General features: G+C 40.0%; 1 protein-coding gene and 1 pseudogene across 6 annotated transcripts in view; one reads left to right on the forward strand and one right to left on the reverse strand.

Annotated features, from left to right (window-relative positions):
• The window catches only part of Ldah (lipid droplet associated hydrolase), a 154,812-nt gene that overhangs the window by 108,351 nt on the left and 26,393 nt on the right, over positions 1-20,068 (forward strand). The gene's annotated exons all lie outside the window — the stretch shown is intronic.
• On the reverse strand, positions 7,066-8,473 carry LOC105944449 (annotated as a pseudogene).

Below are 20,068 nucleotides of genomic sequence, written 5' to 3' on the forward strand. Positions count from 1 at the left end.
AAAACCCAACTATAGCTTTTCATGGTTAAAGAAGTTCAGCCTGACATTCAGGAATAAAGTGGAAAGAAAAGGAGCTAGAGATGGCTCAGTGGTTAAAGATGCTTGCTTTCAAATCCTGGACGTTCTGCTTCAATTCCTCAGTACCTACATAATGCCAGATGGGACATGCTTGTACAGTTCCTTTGCAGTGGCAAGAGGCCTGGCACACCCATGTTTTCTCTCTGTGTCTCTCTTTCTCTTGCTAATAAATATTTTTTAAGAGCCGGGCATTGTGGCACATACATTTAATCCCAGCACTCAGGAGGATCACCACAAGTTCTAGGCTACCCTGAGACTACATAGTGAATTCCAGGTCAGCCTGAGCTAGAGTAAGACTCTATCTTGAAAAACAAAAACAAAAGCAAATATGTGTGTTTGTGTGTATATATATATGTATGTATGTATGTATGTATATATATATATACACACACATATATATACATATATATATATATATATACATACATACATATATATATTTTTTAAAAAAAAAATAAGTTATTTGAGGCTGGAGAGATGGCTTAGCAGTTAAGTGCTTGCCTGTGAAGCCTAAGGACCCCTGTTTGAGGCTCAATTCCCCAGGACCCACATTTGCCAGATACACAAGAGGGCACACACGTCTGGAGTTCGTTTGCAGTGGCTGGAGGCCCTGGTGTGCCCATTCTCACTCTCTCTCTGTCTGTCACTCTCAAGTAAATAAATAAAAATAAAAATAAATTTTTAAAAAATAAGTTATTTGGGCTGGAGAGATAGCTTAGCAGGTAAGGCACTTGCATACAAAGCCAAAGGGCTCAGGTTCAGTTCCCTGTGCTCAGATAAAGCCAGATGCACAAGGTAGCACTTGTGTCTGGAGTTCTTTTGCAGCAGCTAAAGGCCCTGGCATGCCCATTCTCTCTCTCCCCTTTCCTCCATCCCTGCCTCTTTTTCTTTCTCACTTTCTCCCTCTTTTTCTCTTTCAAATAAATAAAATATGTTTTAAAAGATTTAGAGTGATTCATTAAGCATTCATTAGCATTAAGATTTCATCTTTGGTTTAAAATTAAATAGCCCTATGAATATCTTACTCTTTTTTTCTTTAAAATGTTTTACCTATATTTTTAAATTATCTTCTAGCCTGAGATGTTGTTTTAAAAAAAATCATATACCACCACCCCATAGGTTGTGTTTTTCATTGTGGTAAACATGTTATCACTTAGATAAGACCATCTCTTTGTAGACTAAATGAGTGGTCATTATAACCAGTCCTAGCTTATAGTGAAATATAAAATAAACTACAGAAATGATGCATTTTTCAAAATTATACAGAAATTTTAAAATGGGAAAAATCTCTTTTCTAGGACTACATTATTATAAGCCACATTTGGCACCATTGGTAAAGATTGAAATAGAATGGAAACAAGGAATGGCAAAGAACCTCTCATGTTGAATGACTTCTCCGGTTTCTGAGCATTATCTAGTCCTGCTGAGTCTTGGCAGAGACTCCTGGTCTGAGCCTGCCTGAATATCCTGCCTCACTGCACAGGCAGCTCTGTCTGTGTACATCTCTGCTTCACACAAAGCTGTTATTGTCTCCAGGACCCTCCAGTCTCACAATCTGTCCTTAGCCCCACTTTGCTACCATGCATCCTTCTTACCTCCCCTACACCCAGCAAAGCTGGGAGAGTCAAAACATGTGTAGGAAGGGACTGTCCGTGGAAAGGCCCTTTTTAGTCTGTGATGTTTTTGCCTCTTGTCTGGGAAGCCTTAGATGCATATAGATGTAGCCTCATGCCAGCTCCCCCATCCCATGTGATTACAGATATCGCATAAAAGTTAAATATAATATACTCTTGGCCTCTAACTGAAAACAACCAGAAAATTCAGAGGTCTTGGCTTCACATTTATCTGTTAGGAATGGGTTTGACAATAGATAACAGAAAACTAAATTTTAGTGTCCAGAAGAGATAACTATTTTTCTCCTGCACCAGGAAGTCTAGCTGTAGGCACTCCATACAGAAATGAGTAACATCCCCATCCCTACAGTGCTGTTAGGAGTGAGGGCTTTTCTGCATTTCCACTCTGTTGTCCTTAGTAGTCAGGTTCGCATTGCTGGTAGAAATCACCCAACCAAGAGCAGCTTTTGGGAAAAGGAATTATTTTGGCTTACAGGTTCAAGGGAGACGCTCCATCATGGCAAGGAAAAACGATGGTATGAGCAGAGGGTGGACATCACCCCCTGGCCATCATAAGGTGTACAATGGCAACAGGGGAATATGACAAACACTGGCAAGGTGACAGTGGCTGTAATACCCATAAGCCCACCCCCAACAGTACACCATCAGCTGGGAACCCTCACAGTTCATAGTTCTTACAGCATTCAGGTCTTTCAGCTCTGACCAGAATAGTCCATCAAGCTGTACTTAGATAACTGCAAGGCATTTCTTAGGCAAGGGTTTCAAATCCTTCCACATTCCTCTTCAAAATCAGCTCCAAAAGGCCAAAGCCACACAGTCAGGTATCTAGTAGCAGCCCCACTCTTGGTACCACCTTACTGTTGTAGACAGGTTCGCTTTGCTGGTAGAAATCACCCAACCAAGAGCAGCTTTTGGGAAAAGGAATAATTTTGGCTTACATTTTTGAGGGGGAAGCTGTATCATGGCAGGGGAAAATGATGGCCTGAGCAGAGGGTGGACATTGCCCCTTGACATGATACGGTGGACAATAGCAACAGGGGAATGTAACAAACACTGGCATGGGGACACTGGCTGTAATACCCATAGGTCCACCCCCAACAGTACACTGCCTCCAGGAGCCCTTAATTCCCAAATCTCCCATCAGCTGGGAACCTAGATTCAGAACACCTCTGTTTATGGGGGACACCTGAATCAAACCATCACAGCAGGCCTTTCTCATGCTCTGCATCTTAGGGCCACATGATGGCTCCTGCGGCCCTAGGCCTGTCTGACATGGGTGGAAAGAAGGGAAAAGATTAGAAAGAAATCCTCCCCCTGGGTTTTCTTCTTACAGGTTAGAAACCACAGCTATCACATCTCTCCCTATAAAAAAATAAATAAATAAAGTCATTTATTTTAAGTCTCGGTAGAAGAATTCAAGGGAAATGAGGGAGTTTTTGTTGCTGCTGTTGTTGTTTTTTGGTTTTGGGGGTTTTTGTTTTTTATTATTATTATTATTTTTGCTTTTGGATAGTTACATTTACAACATCTCTCCATGAGCTGGTCCAGACACTGTTTTCCATAGGCTTAATCACCTACTACCAAACACCTCACAAAGGCAGTGCTCTGTCCACTATACTGAAACACAGCAATGTTTCTCCAGAATGTCTTTGGGCTTCATAAGCTCAGGTATAACCTCAGACCAGAGTCTACAGTTTATTTCCAAGAGTTGCCAGCTCTCTTGCAAGCATGTGTGGGAGTTTGAAAGTAAAGTAGTCCAATCAATACCTTGTGTGTTTATGATTAAGCCTCACACTCACTTCCCAGCTCGAAAAGCCTTTGGTAGGTGGAGGAGGTGTTTCACTGGGAATAGACCTTGAGGTTTATTAGCCCAGCTCCAAACCCAGTACTTAGACTATTTCACCCAGATATGTGACAAGGTGTGAACCAGCTACCTGCTGTGCCATGCTATCCTCCCCACAATGAAACCTCCCGTGAAAACAACCCTAAAATAAACCCTTTCCTCCCATAAAATACTTTGGGTTGGGTGTTTTGTCTCAGCAATGAGAAGATATTTGCTATAACATGTCTAGATGTACCTAGCCATAGCAGAGCCCCTTTCTTCTCATGATTATTGTTTTTATTTTTTGAGTTTGAGCTAAACCTTTACACTGTTTCATTTCTATTAGTCCTTACTAACTTCCCCATCACCCTCTCATCATGAAAATAAATATAACAAACCTTATTTCTACCCACTAGATTTTGAAATGAACACAAAAAGACTATTTCCTGTAAACCTGTCTCATTTTATATGTAACAGCCCTTTTAAAAATGTTCCAAGTGACTAGAAGTAATATCTCAGACCATGAGGAGTAGTCACTTCGATGGTGGTGGTGATCACAGTGGTGTTTGTTTTGTTTTGATTTACTACTAGTCTAGTAAACCAAAGCCTCCCACTTCAGCTGCCTAGGTGCTCAAGTAGCCAGCGTGTGCCACCACACCCAGCTTGGAACAACTGCACTTTACACTGCATACCCACATATACATGCCCACATATAGTAGTATATGTACATATCCACATATAGTAATTTCTTACCTACAAAACTCACCTGTCATTACTAAAACCATGCCTATATTCCCTTTGCTTCAGTATCAAAGATCTTTTCTGCCTAATATGCTAAGGCCAAACAATCCAGAACATTTTTCTGGGAGATCCTGCTAGTGACACCAGACCACACAGCACCAAACAGACAGACAGTGTGACATCTCATCCCCAAGTTCTGCTGTAGACTATTCACACATCTCTTTGAAGCCCTCCATTTTATCATGAATGTGGCTTGACTTCCCCTCCATTGTCTCTGGCTGCTAGGGCTCATATCAGTCCTAATTTCTGGATGATTTCAACAGAAACTCTGATTAGACTTGTCCTCTTATCTGTGATTATTAGCTCACATTTATACCAGTTTGGCTTGTCAGTGTAAATGTGTTTCAGCCTCCATTTCTTGCCTCCATGGTGATGTCAGCTCCTGGAGCACCTCAAATGAAGCAGCAGATTTCTTTCCCAAGTCCTCCCAAAACAGCCTCCCTCAGTTCCTTCCCATTTATGTCACTTAACAACCTTTCTTTACACATACCAGCTATGAGCCAAGTACCCAATTACTGGAGAAAAGAGTAAATGAAATAATAACTTCTGCCTTGAAGTCACTTAAGTGATGCCTCAGGGAAGTCAATTTTACCTACATAAATAGCAGAGAAAGTAGCAAGTTTGAACTTGAAGATGTCTCGAGAAATTTCCAGATTGACAGTATGGCATCCACTTAAGCAGTAGAGTTAAAGAGAAGACAGCCTTGAGTTATAGATTATGTGCACTTGGAAAGCTCAGTGATGTTAAACTGTGAGATGGATGGACAGATATCCTATCAGTCTTTCAGCTTTAGCACTCGGAGGCCCTCTACTGTACATTAAAGTCCTGTGATAATATTTGAAGATTAAGCATATTTCAGAAGATGGCTGTAGCAAATAAACTAGAATGCTAGACTCCTTAGTGAGTCCTATTTTTACACATGTATTGATATTTTTAATGAAGCATAGGTAACAGTTGACATTTCCTAAATCATTCTCTTTCCTTTGTGTTTTGATTTCCATTACTCCTTGTGCTAGACATTTCCTTCACAATGGTGCTTGAAACTCAATTCTGCTTGGTTTCCAGGAATGCTGTTGAAGTCATTGCCAAGAGAAATGTGTTTTCCACTTAGGAAATTACACTTCTATGTGGTATTATTATTTCTGACCACTGTGTTGCATTAGGGGCATTTCTGAGGAATGACAAAGATGGCTTCCTGAGAGCATTTATTGGAAAAGAAACTGGTTTAAAAGAAAAGGAAAAAGTAGATGGAAAATGACAAGACAAATAATAAGAGTAAGAATGAAGGTGTAGTGAAGTGTATTCTCTGGTGATAAAAAAAAAATTTTTTTTAAGAAATCTAAGATTCTTTACAAGTTATTTGAATTTTTAAGTTTTTTTTTCTAATTTAAGAATAACAGAAAGATACTTAAGCTATAACTGTATACCTCAATCAATTACTGCAAAACAAACTTCCATAACTGTCACCTCCCCCCAAACTCAGAAGTCACCCATGCCAGGATCTTGAAGCCACCATCTCTGATTCATTGTCCTGAATGTAACTACTGTCTTGACTTCTCCAACATGATTTAGGTTTGCCTTGGAGTTTTTGTTTGTTTGTTTACCTTTTTTATTGATAATTTTCCTGCATGTATATATTTTGATCATAATACTCTCATTTTAGCTTCTTTTGTCCACCCCCAACTCCCATCCTCCTTTCACTGAACCCTTTCTTCTTTCCAGCTTAGATCTTCTATTTTGATATCTTTATTTTTTACCCCATTCTTCCACCATCTAGTTCTGGTGGGCAACCAAGAGCATTGGCAATAGCCTATATTTTTGGGGGGGAATCCTCCAGGGCTTCACTGATCAACAGCTTACTGAGATGTATCCCACCCTAGTTTTGCCTCATTATGAACCAGAGTTACTCTCTTGTGTCTGGCTTCTTTGATAGCATTGTGGTTGTGATGTTCATATTGTTAGAGCTCTACTTTTCATTTTTTTTCTTTATACTTTGCCAGTAGATTAACATACTTCAAGATATTTATTCTGTTACTTATGTTATTTGGATTGTTTGTAATTTGGAGTACTGTCATGCCAAGCATGGTGGTGTGTGCCTGTAATCCCAAAAGTTTGTGGGCAGAGGCAGGATCAGGAATCCAAGGTCATCTCGGGCTACATACCAAGTTTGGAGCTAGCCTGGGCTACATAAAACGTGCCTCAAAACAAACAATAAAAAGTATTCTCAGTAATATTTTTAAAAGTTTGCCTGCCAGTGAACTCTTGTAAATTTTTGTTAGTATTTTTTTTCTAAAAGAAGAAATATAGAGTTCACATGTTTAAGCCAAATGGTTTCTAAAATGATTGTACCAATTCATACTCCAGCCAGCATGCCAGAGAGAGCTTATAGTGCTCTTTTGACTTACCCACACTGGGTATTGAGGTACACAGTCATACCATGTGGTCTATGTGTTTCATTGTGTATGTATGCCTAATTGTGTTTAATTGAATTTTAGGATAATTTGCTTTTATATTTTCATAAAAATCTTTATTCATGACACATTATTTCTTTAAAAATCCCACCCCCTGGAAATGAGCTAAAAATAATAAAATAAAATCCACCTTCAACCTCTTTGTTCCCACTTCCTCCCATCCCTTCAAATAAAGGGAGAAAAGGTAAAGAAAAAACAATTTTTTTAACTCTAAATCCCCCCCAAAAAAGTAGTGCATTTCCCCGGGGGCAAGGGAAATTTACATTGGAGCTACTGGGAACTGAACAGATGTTCTGGATACAGAAACCTGCAAAGACAGACACTCAAACCAGAAAAACACAAAAGGACACAAAAATCGATTACCAGGCAAACTGGAGGAGCAGGGAGCGGGAGGAGAGAGGGAGGACTGGATGGGCAGTGGACCTGGCTGGACAGGAGCAGGGGGGACTGTGAAAGGAGATGGAGGGAAGGAAACGAGCTCAACAGTTTGGTGTCCTTCCAAGAGCCCTGGGTTACAAAACAAAACCCTGTTATCACCCATGCCCACCTACTCTGTGAGCAGCCCTCAAGGGAGTACAGGGAGCAGCTTGTACAGTTGAGATGTGTCCATGGCAAATCCCCAGAGGAAATGAGCAGCCCCTACCCCACACTCCCTGGGCCTTCCCCTACTCCCCAAAGCAGGTCCCTCCTCAGCAGTTAGTTATGGGATTCTCCCCCCTTCCACAGTATATCTTTTTTAAATATATATATTTTTTTCTCATCAAGGTCATCTGATGTTTTTCTTTTTTTTAATTCTTTTTCCCTTGTCTTTCCTCTTTCTTTCTTCTCTTCCTAATACACATTTTTTTTTTAAGTAAGGGGAATACCATGATGTTGCTCTACCCTGCCCCCTGTAGACTAGACCCCAGGGCCTGCTGTTAAAACCACTGTAGAATCTAGATCCGAAATGTTGTAGTTGGTGGTCGGGGCACCATGGCAGCCACCTGGGGAAACCCCAGTCTGTTGTGCTGATGCCTGGTCTGTTGGTTCATTTGGGGATAACCTTGATCTGTCTTCCTCTAAACAAGGACTCATCTTAGGCTAAGGAAGTCCTCACTGACTCACTGTCGGAGAACTATGTATGCAAACCCTTTGGGTTGGCCACTAAATTTGTCACAGAGTGTGGTAACACAGTTGACTGAGCCCCAGCCATGAAAGTGAGCTTCCATCCCTTCTGCCCTTGCCCTAGTCCACATTGCCTACCTAGATAGAACAGGAGTCAGCCTCCATCTTCTCAGTAGACAAGATCACTGGGCCAGCCTTGCCTGGAGAAGGACTCCTGTTCATCGGCTTCTCTACCTTGTTCTGCAGCTCCTTTGGCTTTTCCACCTCTTTTCTCCATCTCCCTGACTCGAGCTTTGATCGCTTCCAGCTCTGCGGGTCCTCCATGGCGCTGTCCCCGGGGGTCACTCATGACCAGTCCTGGCTCTTCCTCCTCTTCCTGGTTGCCTGGCTTCTAGGCGGCCCCCCACCCAGGCTCCAGTTCCTGAGACTCCAGGCCCTTCCCATAGTCCCCGGTCCCCCTCCCAGGACTTCCCACCAGCCCCGGGCACAAGATGGTGCCACCGCCCCAGCCCCAAGCCCCGACCTGCCATAGCCCCCACTGCTGCTGCTGCTGCTTCCACCATCATTGCCACTGGAGCAAGATAATTTGTTTTTAAAAATAGTATTTACTTTGACACTACTTTTCTATTATAATGGTATAAAAACATAAATCAAAAATTGACTATTTCTTATGACAATCTTATCTGTGAACCTGTCACTCTAACATTTATCATATTAGAAAGGTTTCATAATATTTATGCATGTATGTGTATGTGAGCCTATATGTGTTTATGTGTGTGTATATGCATCCCAGTGGATAACCTTGGAGATCATCTCCAGGAACATTAATACCTTGTATTCTCTCTTCCTGAATTGTAGCCTGGAAATTTTGTAAATAATAAGCTGAGGTAGTTATAAATTTTTATTACATTGATTTCTGTCTCCTTTGAGACAGGGTCTCATTGGCTGGAGCTCACCAGGTAGGATAGACTAGCTAGCCAGCAAACCCCAGGGATCATCCTTATCTCCAGATCAAACTCAGGTCCTCATGCTTGCAAGGCAAATACTTTACTGACTGAGCTCTCTCTCCAGTTCAAGCTCCAGGATTTCAAATTAGTATTTTCATAATAGTTAATAAAGTTGAGTACCTTATCGTAGTTAGCTTCTGAAATTCCTATTAAGTCTGTGTCCATTTTTATATTTGCTCACCTGCCTCTTTCTTGTTGGTTTGTAAAAGTTATAAACGATGTTCAGGATGACAGTATTTTTGTCAAATGACACCCATACTCTTCTATTCTGTAAATTTTCTCAATGCACTTAAAACAACCAACTTCTTTCCTGTTCAACAATGGTGGACAACCATCACTTTCTAGCTATCCTGTGTATTGTGGCTATTACTGAATGTGATGTAGAAAGGCTAGCTCCAGTTAAGATCTGGCTTCTTTGCACAGTGTTCTGAAGGATCACTAACAAAGCCACAGCCTCTTTGAGTTCTCTAACTGGTGTGCTGTTAAGATTTTGTTCCCTCCCCTCCCCCCGCCCAGGGCTGATAGAAACAGTCATATTACCAGTTTAGGAATTTTCCCTATGACCTTTTCACAAGGTCCTATCCTTAGATTCAGGTTTTCTCACATGACTGTGCTGATCAGTACTTATCTGAAGCTCTAGAGCAACCCTCTGTAGGTCTCTGGAGCTTCTGCTCACTCAGTGCAGCTCTCCCCTCTCCAGTGTTCTTCTCTGCCAAACCCACTACATTCACTTCCCCAGACTCTAAGTTCTCTCTCCTTATTGCAAACTACACCTAGAATTTGTTTCAATCAGGTATGGTGAGATGATGGACATTGAAACAACTACCATTGAAAGAAGAGTTTATTACTTACATATCCCAAGAGTGGAGAGACATACCACACCAAGCAGAGCTACACAAAGGAAGCAAGAGGCAGAAGAGACACAGGAATACATGTCCCAGGGCCTGTTGTTGTGGTTTCCATAGGAAGCAATGGGTAAGGCAGGCTAGGCAGGTTTATGATTGGCTGGCTTGAATAATTTTGAAGATCTCTAGACTGTTAGGGTGGTGACTTGTTGTCGGGTTCTTGGCCCTAGGGTGATTTTGAACAAGGAAATTGCTGGCTTGCTGTGTTGTACCTAAGTGTTTGAGATTTGGATGGGTTGACTTGCACAGGAAAGGTGTGTTTATGAGAAGGTCTTTGTGTCTGAGTATTAACTACCCTTAAGTGGGGCAGTCTTCCCCTTACCAGCAATACCCCTAAGATACCAATGCATTGAAACATAAAAAATAAAAACCATGATTAATACACTGACTTGGAAAGAAAATTCTCTGTTTGGATCCCCCTTTCCTGTACTGTAGCCTAGAAACTATGTAAACAATAAGCTAATACAGCTATATTTTATCTCATTGATTTCTTTATTCTCAAAAAACACTTTTTAATTTTTTTCTTTTTTTTTAAGCCCTGGTCAGCTGCTCACTGGAGGTGGGGGGAGGGATGGGAGTAACCTAGTTATGTTTCTGGGCTTCACAAGCAAGAGCCAGTGGTTTTAGGATTAAGCTTTCTCCACTTTCTACTGGTCCTCTCATTCTGGTCTATCCACCTTCCTTAATTGGGAGTTATATCATATACTGGTATCCAGGAAGAAGGTTCCAATTGTCCTAATTCCTTTAGTCTTTAGTTTTGTGCAGTTCACTTCCTCCCCCATCAGACTTCCCCACAACCCTCCCACCCTGTATATTCTACTAGTTTGCATGTTATCCCCTCCTTTCTTTCCTCCTTATTTCTGCCTTTTCCTGGTTTCATTCTAGTTATACACCCTAGTACTAATGCTCACTACTTTTTGCCCTTCTCTTCAGCTGGTCCATTTTAGGAGCCACTAAAGAGTGGAGATGTTAGGGTAAATGCCCAGAAGTGGAATAGCTGGGTCAGATGGTAGATCTATTTTCATCTTTTTCAGGAGTTTCCATATAAATTTCCATAGTAGTTATACAAATAATGAATGTCTCCCCCACTCCCAGTATCTCGTAACTGCCAATAACTCCTCAGGAACGGATGGGGATTTTATTCCCTCACATACCATCCATGATGGAATGTTGACAAGCCCACTATTGTGCAGGTAACCACAGCCTGCCTCTATGGGTTCATGTGTGCAATGGTCATGCCCTGTCTGGAAGCCAGTATTCCACAGCACTCCTCCCTATCCTCTGGCTCTTAGGTTCTTTCTACCCCCTCTTCCATAATGTTCTCTAAACCTTGGAGGGAAATGATACAGATGTCTCACTTAGTACTCAGCATTCAACAGTCACCTATTCTCAGTATTTTGATGAGTTTTGAGTCTCTGCAATAGTCACTACCACCTGGAGAAAGAAGCTTCTCTGACCAAAGCTAAGTGAATCAGTAATTTATGCACATAAATGTACATAGTTAGAGGGCAATTTGATGAACACAACATATACATTTAGCTGAACAACAGTAATAGCTTCCTTCCTAGGGCCTATAACCTCCCTAGCCACACAAGCTTTTCAGTACCACACATGAATTCCCATGCCTCAGATCCAATCAAAGAATAGTTGATAGCACACACCTTTAATCTCAGCAATCAGGAGGCAAAGGTAGAATGATCTCTGAGTTCAAGACCAGTCTAGAACTACAGAATGAATTCCAGATCAGCCTGGGCTACAGTAAGACCCTACCCTACCTTGCTTGAAAAGACAACAGAGAAAAAAAGGAGTTAGTTATCCCCATAACAGTCATGTCAGTGTTACACCAGGGGGCACATGTGTATGGCTGGTCTGTTGTATAGCTTGCAGTGTCCACCAGTGGGTAAGACTGCCAATGATTTTTATCCTTCAACAGTCTGTATAGTATCTTCCAGTACTGTGACAGCTAGCCAGCAGGAGAAATCACTCTTTTAATTACCCATATCCAATGTTCTGAAAACATTTGTTTTTCATTTATTTTATTTGTTTTAGGCAACAGAACAAATGAGCTCCTTCTTATGTAGAAGAAGAAGGGCTATATGCAATCATTTCTATGAGAAATTAAAATTCAGTTTGAAATTTTATAGAGATTTTTGTCTATATTATTTAAACAACTTTGGCTTCTATATTTATACTTCAGAAGTCTTCATTAACAGTGCATATGTTTCTATTTTGAAAACATTTTTGTTTCATAAAAACTGGTCATATCTCAAACTTCATAAGGAAGATTTTTGTTGTATTATAGTTTTTTTACATTTTTATTTATTTATTTGCAAGCAGAAAGAGAATATGGGCATGCCACAGCCCCTTTCCACTGCAAATGAACTCTTTGTATGTTCCACTTTGACTGTTTGACTATACACAGGTACTAGGTATCAAACCTGGGCTGTCAGGTTTACATGCAAGTACCATTAACTGGTGAACCATCTCTCCAGTCCCTGTTTTACAGTTTCAGTAACAGTGACTGAAATTTAGGTGCTTTTTAGCTACAGCATTTTATTAACAAAACTAATACATAATATTAAGCTACACATTTATTGCTACAAAAGCAATATAATGCAGCTGTATAGACGTGGGGCCTTGGGAGGCATCTTTGCCATATACCTAACTTATGCCTTACCACATGCCATATCACCTAACACTTCCTGAGTAACATTTCTGTTGTATTTGTAGCCCTCTGTGTTATAATGAGACCTTACTGAAGTTGGAGGATATGATGCAGGTACTCATTACTAGTTACCTAATTAATAGATAATGTATAGGCCTCCATCACTGCAGGACCTTTCTTCCCTAAACCCCATCCCCATGCAGAAATAATGAAACAAATATCAGAAATGCAATTGATGAGTCTAGGCAGTGAATGAACTCACCAGATGTCCAGCTCAGTTAATGAAAAAGTTTCATATGAAACTGAAAAACCTACCTGACATCAGAATGGCGGAGCTGAAGTGAAGACATAGAGCTCCTGGTGTGGGGTAAGAGAATGGTGTTAGTGTGAGATAGGGTTGAGGGAAGTACTTACATACCAGAAAGAAAAGGAGTGGGGGAGGGAGAAGGAGAGAAAGGAAAGAAAGACAGGAAGGAAAAAAAAGAGAGTGAGGGAAGGAAGAAAGAAGAGAGAGGAAGAAGGTGGGAGGAAGGACAGAAAGAAAACTAAAAGAATCTTTAACTATAGATGCTAGAAGATAGTGAATTTAGAGGTAGTAACGTTGGCCATTTTTCAGCTTACAATTCTCTACTTATCAAAATTATAACTTAATACAAGCATTTATAAAATGTAATTTCAACCATCTTTTTAATAGTTACTGAAAAATGTGCTTCAGTAAAGTAAGGGAATAAAAACAAAGTCACTGGTAGTACCCCTGTAAAACATGGAATCCAGTCCAAAGAAGTGGTAAGGGGAAGTTCAGTTACAGCAGGCCTCAAGAGCAGCCAGTTACAACTGGATCGGAAAAATGGATGGCTCTACAGGGAGAGGGATGAGATGATGTACTGGACATGCTTATATGCTTGGAAATAAAACACAACAGAAACTGAAAATATTTGAAGGATCATTGGATAAGGAAGACAATTTTCATTACCTCCTAAAGGAAAATAAAGGCAATAAATAAGTCTAAAAAGGCAAGAGCTTATAAAACAGAAACATTGTCACAAGTTTGTAGGGAAAGAGGGAAAGCAGAAGAGAAGGAAGGATAGGTAGGCATATTCTCTGGGATTCCATGAGCCATCAGGTCAGTGGTGCTTCATTGTTGCTCTCTTCATATATATCTGAATCACACACTTGTGTCTTTTCACAACAGAACTGTCATTGTTATTACTTTCTGGTCTCAATTATTTTTAGTTATTCTCAAACGTAAATTTGGTGTTCTTTGTTCTTCAGCCTGATTTTAGTAGGTTATTTTGTTGAATTGAGTGGATGATCTGTAATTCACCAACCATATCCCTATTCATTTCATTTATTTGGTTATAAAAACCTTGTATTATATTACAGTAAAGGATAGATGAATATAACTGTAGAACTGGATCTTAATATATAGGTCTGACTAAATATCTGTCTCAATTGAGGTGATTAGGACCAGGACATACAGAATATTTACTCTTGTGTTTATGGTATGTCATGGACAGCAAAAATGATAAAAATGATTTTTAAAAAGAATGATTAAAACTCTCACCTTTTAGGATTGTATAATAACTAGATTCTAAATGTTTGAATGAAAGAGGCAGCTAATTATTTTATATGGAACAAAATACGTAGAAAATGACTATACCATAAACTCTATGTGGATGAGGATTATTAACTCTTTTGGCTACCTTGTGCCTAATGACATGCCAAGTACTTAACAAAATTAAAGTAATACAAATGTTTCTAGAATAGCTGTGAAATTCACAGTGAATGAAAACTTGCTTCTAGGAGCTAGGGAAGTGGCTTAGTGGGTAAGAGCGCTTGTTGTGCAAGCATGAGGTACTGATTCACCTTGGGTTCAATTCCCTAGCACTGACAGAAACAGCTAGCTGTACCTATACATGCCTGTAACCTCAGTCCTATGGAAGTAGAGACCTGAGATTCACAAGGGTTCTTCTCTGTCCTCCACATGAACATTCCCCATGTGTACATTTGCATATACATGTGTATAGACCACACACACATCACATCACACATATCACACACACATGCAAAAAAAAAAGGTTATTTCTTTAAAAATTAGGCACTAATTGATCACAAATCCTTATCTTTTCATTCTAGTATCTGATAAAAGTTATGTTAAAAGAACTGTCGACTTCCAGTTAAGATGGTGGGATAGGTACCATGCCAAAGCAGCCTGGGGGGGGGGGGGAGGACCAAAAAAACTAAGCAAAATACACACTTTTACTAAAAAACGAGGTGTAAGAAATTAAAGCGGCAGCGGAGAAGTAGAAGAGATCCAGAGCATTCACAGCCCACACAGGCCGGCAAAAGTGGCTCCGGCAGGTTCACCAACTGCAGCGGTGGCAGTGGCGCACCAGAAAGCCACCAGGCTCAGCGCAAGCTGCAGGAAAAGCCAGGTGAGGGGAGCTTCCACTCACACCAGAGCTCTCCACAACTCAAGAAACATGAAGAGAGAGCGGCAGTGAACAACGGAGGAGCAGATCACAAGGTAGAAGAACTCATGGAATAGCGAGAGAACTATAGCACCTACGGCTCCCTCCCTTCCCCCACCACCTATGCCCAGCTCCACCAAACAGAGCAGCGGTCCCGGGACCCAGCCACGCCAACTTCAGCCGACAACAGGACCCAAGCAGGAGCAGAGTCCGACAGCAATATCAGTGGCTTCGGCACCGGTAACAGTGGCCACAGAAGCAGCGGATCCAGTAGAGGCAGCCTCAGCGACAGCAGCAGCACACCCACCAGCAGCAGCTTCAAAGGCAGCAGCGGCAGATACACCAGCAGCAGCTTCGGGGGCAGCAGGGGTGGCTCCAGCAGTGGCAGCTACAGCAGCAGCTCAGATCCAGCAGCACCAGGTTTAGCAGCAGCAATTCCAGCACCAGGGGTGCTGATCTGCAGGGCCACAGTTGCCGGGCTCGGTTTGCCCCGCAGGAAAAGCCAGTGCCCAGCTCCAGAAATCAGAACAGCAGGCCAACGACCCAGGCAGCAACTTGACTGAGACCAAAATCATCCAAGGTAACTGGGATTGTGCCAGGGAAAGGTCTCACTTGGTCACAAGCTGACTTGGATCCCTCAACAGACCAGAAATCTTAACCTCTTTGTTGATAGAGGATCCGGTTGTTATAATAACTACTCTTGCATAAATACTCGGGGCTGTTTTTGACTGAATGGGTACAGTGTTTAGTTAACTTTTAGAATCTACCTGTATTTTATTCCACTCAGCCTACTTGAATACGCCCATAGCAGGGAAACTCAACCCCTAGGAACACTGTTGTAGATACTCTGAGAGTCTTAAGAGCCACACCTAACACCTGAAGCTCCTACCCTGAAAATATATAACATCAAATCAATTGATACAGCTAAGAATACCCAGTTAGCTAGAAAATCCAAGCATCAACTTAATCCAAGATGCAAAAATATATACATTACAACACAAGAAACACTAAAAAGCAAGACGATATAAATCCACCTAAAAGTATTAATGCATCAGAAATGACCTCCAGTGAGAACGAGTTAGAGGAAATGCCTGAGAAAGATTTCAAAATAATGATGGTAAATATGTTGAAAGAAGTCAGAGAACAAATCAAAGGACTCTAAGAGGAAATCAAAGGAATCAAAGAAGACGCAGGACACCAATATCATGAAATAAAGAAGGCAATACAAGACATAAATAAGGAAATAGAAATAATAAACAAAAACCAGTCAGAATTACTAGCAATGAAGAACACAGTTAATGAAATTAAAAAACTGTAGAAAATCTCACCAGTAGAATGGATGAAGGAGAGGACAGCATTTCTAACCTAGAAGACAGACTAATACAGTCCAACAAAGAGAAAGACAAACTTATAGAAAAGTATGAGTGGGAATTTCAAGATATTTGGGACACTATGAAAAGATCAAATATAAGAATTCAGGGCATAGTAGGAGAATTCCACTCCAGAGGCATAGTAGGCATCTTCAACAAAATCACAGAAGAAAATTTCCCACAAATTGGGAAAGAGGTGCCATTGCAGATACAAGAAGCCTTTAGAACTCCAGCCAGACAAAACCTGGAAAGAACCTCTCCTCGCCATATTATAATCAAACTTCCAAACATACAAACCAAAGAAAAAATATTGAAAGCAGTTAAAGAGAAAAATCAAGTTACCTACAAAGGCAAGCACATCAGGATTACAGCAGATTATTCAACACAAACTTTAAAAGCCAGAAGGGCTTGGAGTGATATATTCCAAGTTCTGAAAGATGATTACTTTATCCTGCAAAGCTATCCATTCAAATAGACGGAGAAATAAGGACATTCCATGACAAAAGCAGGTTAAAGGAGTATTTGAAGACAAAACCAGCTCTACAGCTTACTTGATAGAATCCTCCATGCCGAAGAAAAGGAAAAACACACATATAAGGAACCTAGAAAAAACAAGCAATACTCAAATACTAGTTAACACAAGAGAGCACAGGTAGAACCAGAACCACCAAAAAAAAAATGGCAATCATAAATACACACCTTTCAATAATATGTCTTAATATCAAAGGCTTCAATTCCCCAATGAAAAGACATAGGTTTGCAGACTGGGTTAAAAAGCAGGATCCTACAATTTGTTGTCTCCAAGAAACTCACCTTTCCAGGTGGACATTATCTTAGAGTGAAAGGTTGGAAAACAGTGTTTCAAGCAAATGGGCCTAGAAAACAAGCAGGGGTTGCTATCCTAATATCTGGCAAGGTAGACTTCAGTCCAATGTTAGTCAAGAAAGATAAGGAAGGTCACTTTATATTGATTAAGGGCACACTCCAACAGGAGGACATTACAATCATAAACATATATGCACCTAATATGGGGGCTTCCAATTTCATCAAACAAACACTTTTAGAACTAAGGTCACAGATAACACCAAACACAGTGGTGGTGGGTGACTTTAACACCCCACTCACTTCAATTGACAGGTCATCCCCAGAAAAAATAAACAGAGGCATCTGGACTAAATGAGGTCATAGAAAGAATGGACCTAACAGATATATACAGGACATTTCATCCAAAGGCTGCAGAATATACATTCTTTTCAGCAGCACATGGAACATTCTCTAAAATAGACCATATTTTAGGACACAAAGCAAATTTTAACAAATTCAGGAAAATTGAAATAATTCCTTGCATTCTATCTGACCACAATGGAATTGAAGTACAAATCAGTAGCAAGAAAGGCTATAGAGCATACACAAAATCATGGAAACTAAACAATACACTACTAAATGATAAACGGGTCAATGAAGAAATCAAGAAGGAAATCAAAAAATTTATAGAGTCAAACGATAATGAGAACACAACATATCAAAATTTCTGGGACACAATGAAGGCAGTTCTAAGAGGTAAATTTATAGCCTTAAGTGCCTATATTAAGAAATTAGAAAGGTCACAAGTAAACGACCTAATGATTCACCTTAAAGCCTTGGATAAAAAACAAGGCAAACCAAAAATCAGCAGACAGGAAGAAATATTAAAGATTAGGGCAGAAATGAATGAAAAAGATACAAATAATGTCCAAAGAATTAATGAAACAAAAAGTTGGTTCTTTGAAAGGGTAAACAAGATTGATAAACCCTTAGCAAATCTGACCAAAAGAAAGAAAGAAGAGACACAAAGTAATAAAATCAGAGATGAACAAGGTAACATCACAACAGATTCCAGAGAAATTCAAAAAATCATAGGGACATACTATAAAAGCATATACTCCACAAAGTATGAAAATCTGAAAGAAATGGATGATTTCCTTGATCTATATGACCTACCTAACTTAAATCAAAATGAGATTAATCACTTAAATAGACCTATAACAAACATGGAGATCCGAACAGTTATTAATAATCTCCCAACTAAAAAAAGCCCAGGCCCGGATGGATTCACTGCTGAATTTTATCAGACCTTTAAGGAAGAGCTAACACCATTGCTTCTTAAGCTTTTCCAGGAAATAGAAAAAGAAGGAATTCTACCAAACTCCTCCTATGAGGCCAGCATCACGCTGATACCAACACCAGGCAAAGATAGAACAAAAAAGGAAAATTGCATACCAGTCTCCCTCATGAACATAAATGTAAAAATTCTCAACAAAATATTGGCAAACAGAATACAAGAGTATATCAAAAGGATCATTCACCCTGACCAAGTAGGCTTTATCCCAGAGATGCAAGAATGGTTCAACATACGCAAGTCTATAAATGTAATACATTATATAAATGGGTTGAAGGACAAAAATCACATGATCATCTCAGACGCAGAGAAAGCGTTCAACATAATCCATCATCCCTTCATGATAAAAGTCTTACAGAGACTGGGAATAGAAGGAACGTATCTCAATATAATAAAAGCTATTTGTGACAAGCCTATGGCCAACATATTACTAAATGGGGCAAAACTGGAAGCTTTTCCACTAAAATCAGGAACAAGATAAGGGTGTCCACTGTCCCCACTTTTATTTAATGTAGTTTTGGAAGTCTTAGCCATAGCAATAAGGCAAGAGACACACATAAAAGGGATACAAACTGGAAAGGAAGAGATCAAGTTATCATTATTTGCAGATGACATGATTCTATACATAAAGGGCCCTAAAGACTCTACTAGCAAACTGTTAGAGGTGATAAAAACCTAAAGCCATGTAGCAGGATACAAAATAAATGCACAGAAATCAGTAGCCTTCCTATATGCTAACAACAAACACACAGAGGATGAAATCAGAGAATCACTCCCCTTCACTACTGCATCAAAAAAAATAAAGTACCTTGGAATAAACCTAACCAAGGAAGTAAAGGATATCTACATTGAGAACTTTAAAAGACTCAAGTGAGAAATTGCAGAAGGCACTAGAAAGTGGAGAAACATCCCTTGTTCCTGGATGGGAGGAATCAATATTGTGAAAATGGCAATATTACCTAAAGCAATCTATGCATTTAATGCAATCCCTATCCAAATTCCAAAGGCATTCTTCATGGAAATAGAAAAAAACAATCCAAAAATTCATTTGGAATCACAACCTCAAATATCTAAAATAATACTGAGCAACAAAAATAAGGCTGGTGGTATCACCATACCTGATTTTAACATATACTACAGAGCCATAGTAACAAAAACAGCATGGTACTGGCACAAAAACAGACATGTAGATCAGTGGAACAGAATAGAGGACCCAGATGTAAGTCCAGGTAGCTATAGCCACTTGATATTCGATAAAAATGCCAAAAATACTCATTGGAGAAAAGACAGCCTCTTCAGCAAATGGTGTTGGGAAAACTGGATATATATCTGCAGAAGGATGAAAATAGATTCTCTCTCCATGCACAAGAATTAAGTCCAAATGCATTAAAGACCTTAACATCAGACCTGAAACTCTGAAACTGCTAGAGGAAAAAGTAGGGGAAACCCTTCAACATATTGGTCTTGGCAAAGACTTTCTGAATACAACCCCAGTTGCTCAGGCAATAAAACCACAGATTAATTACTGGGACCTCATGAAATTACAAAGATTTTGCACTGCACAGGACACAGTGAAAAAAGC

This window comes from Jaculus jaculus, chromosome 5 (genome assembly GCF_020740685.1).
Source record: "Jaculus jaculus isolate mJacJac1 chromosome 5, mJacJac1.mat.Y.cur, whole genome shotgun sequence".
Classification (NCBI taxonomy): Eukaryota; Metazoa; Chordata; class Mammalia; order Rodentia; family Dipodidae; genus Jaculus; species Jaculus jaculus.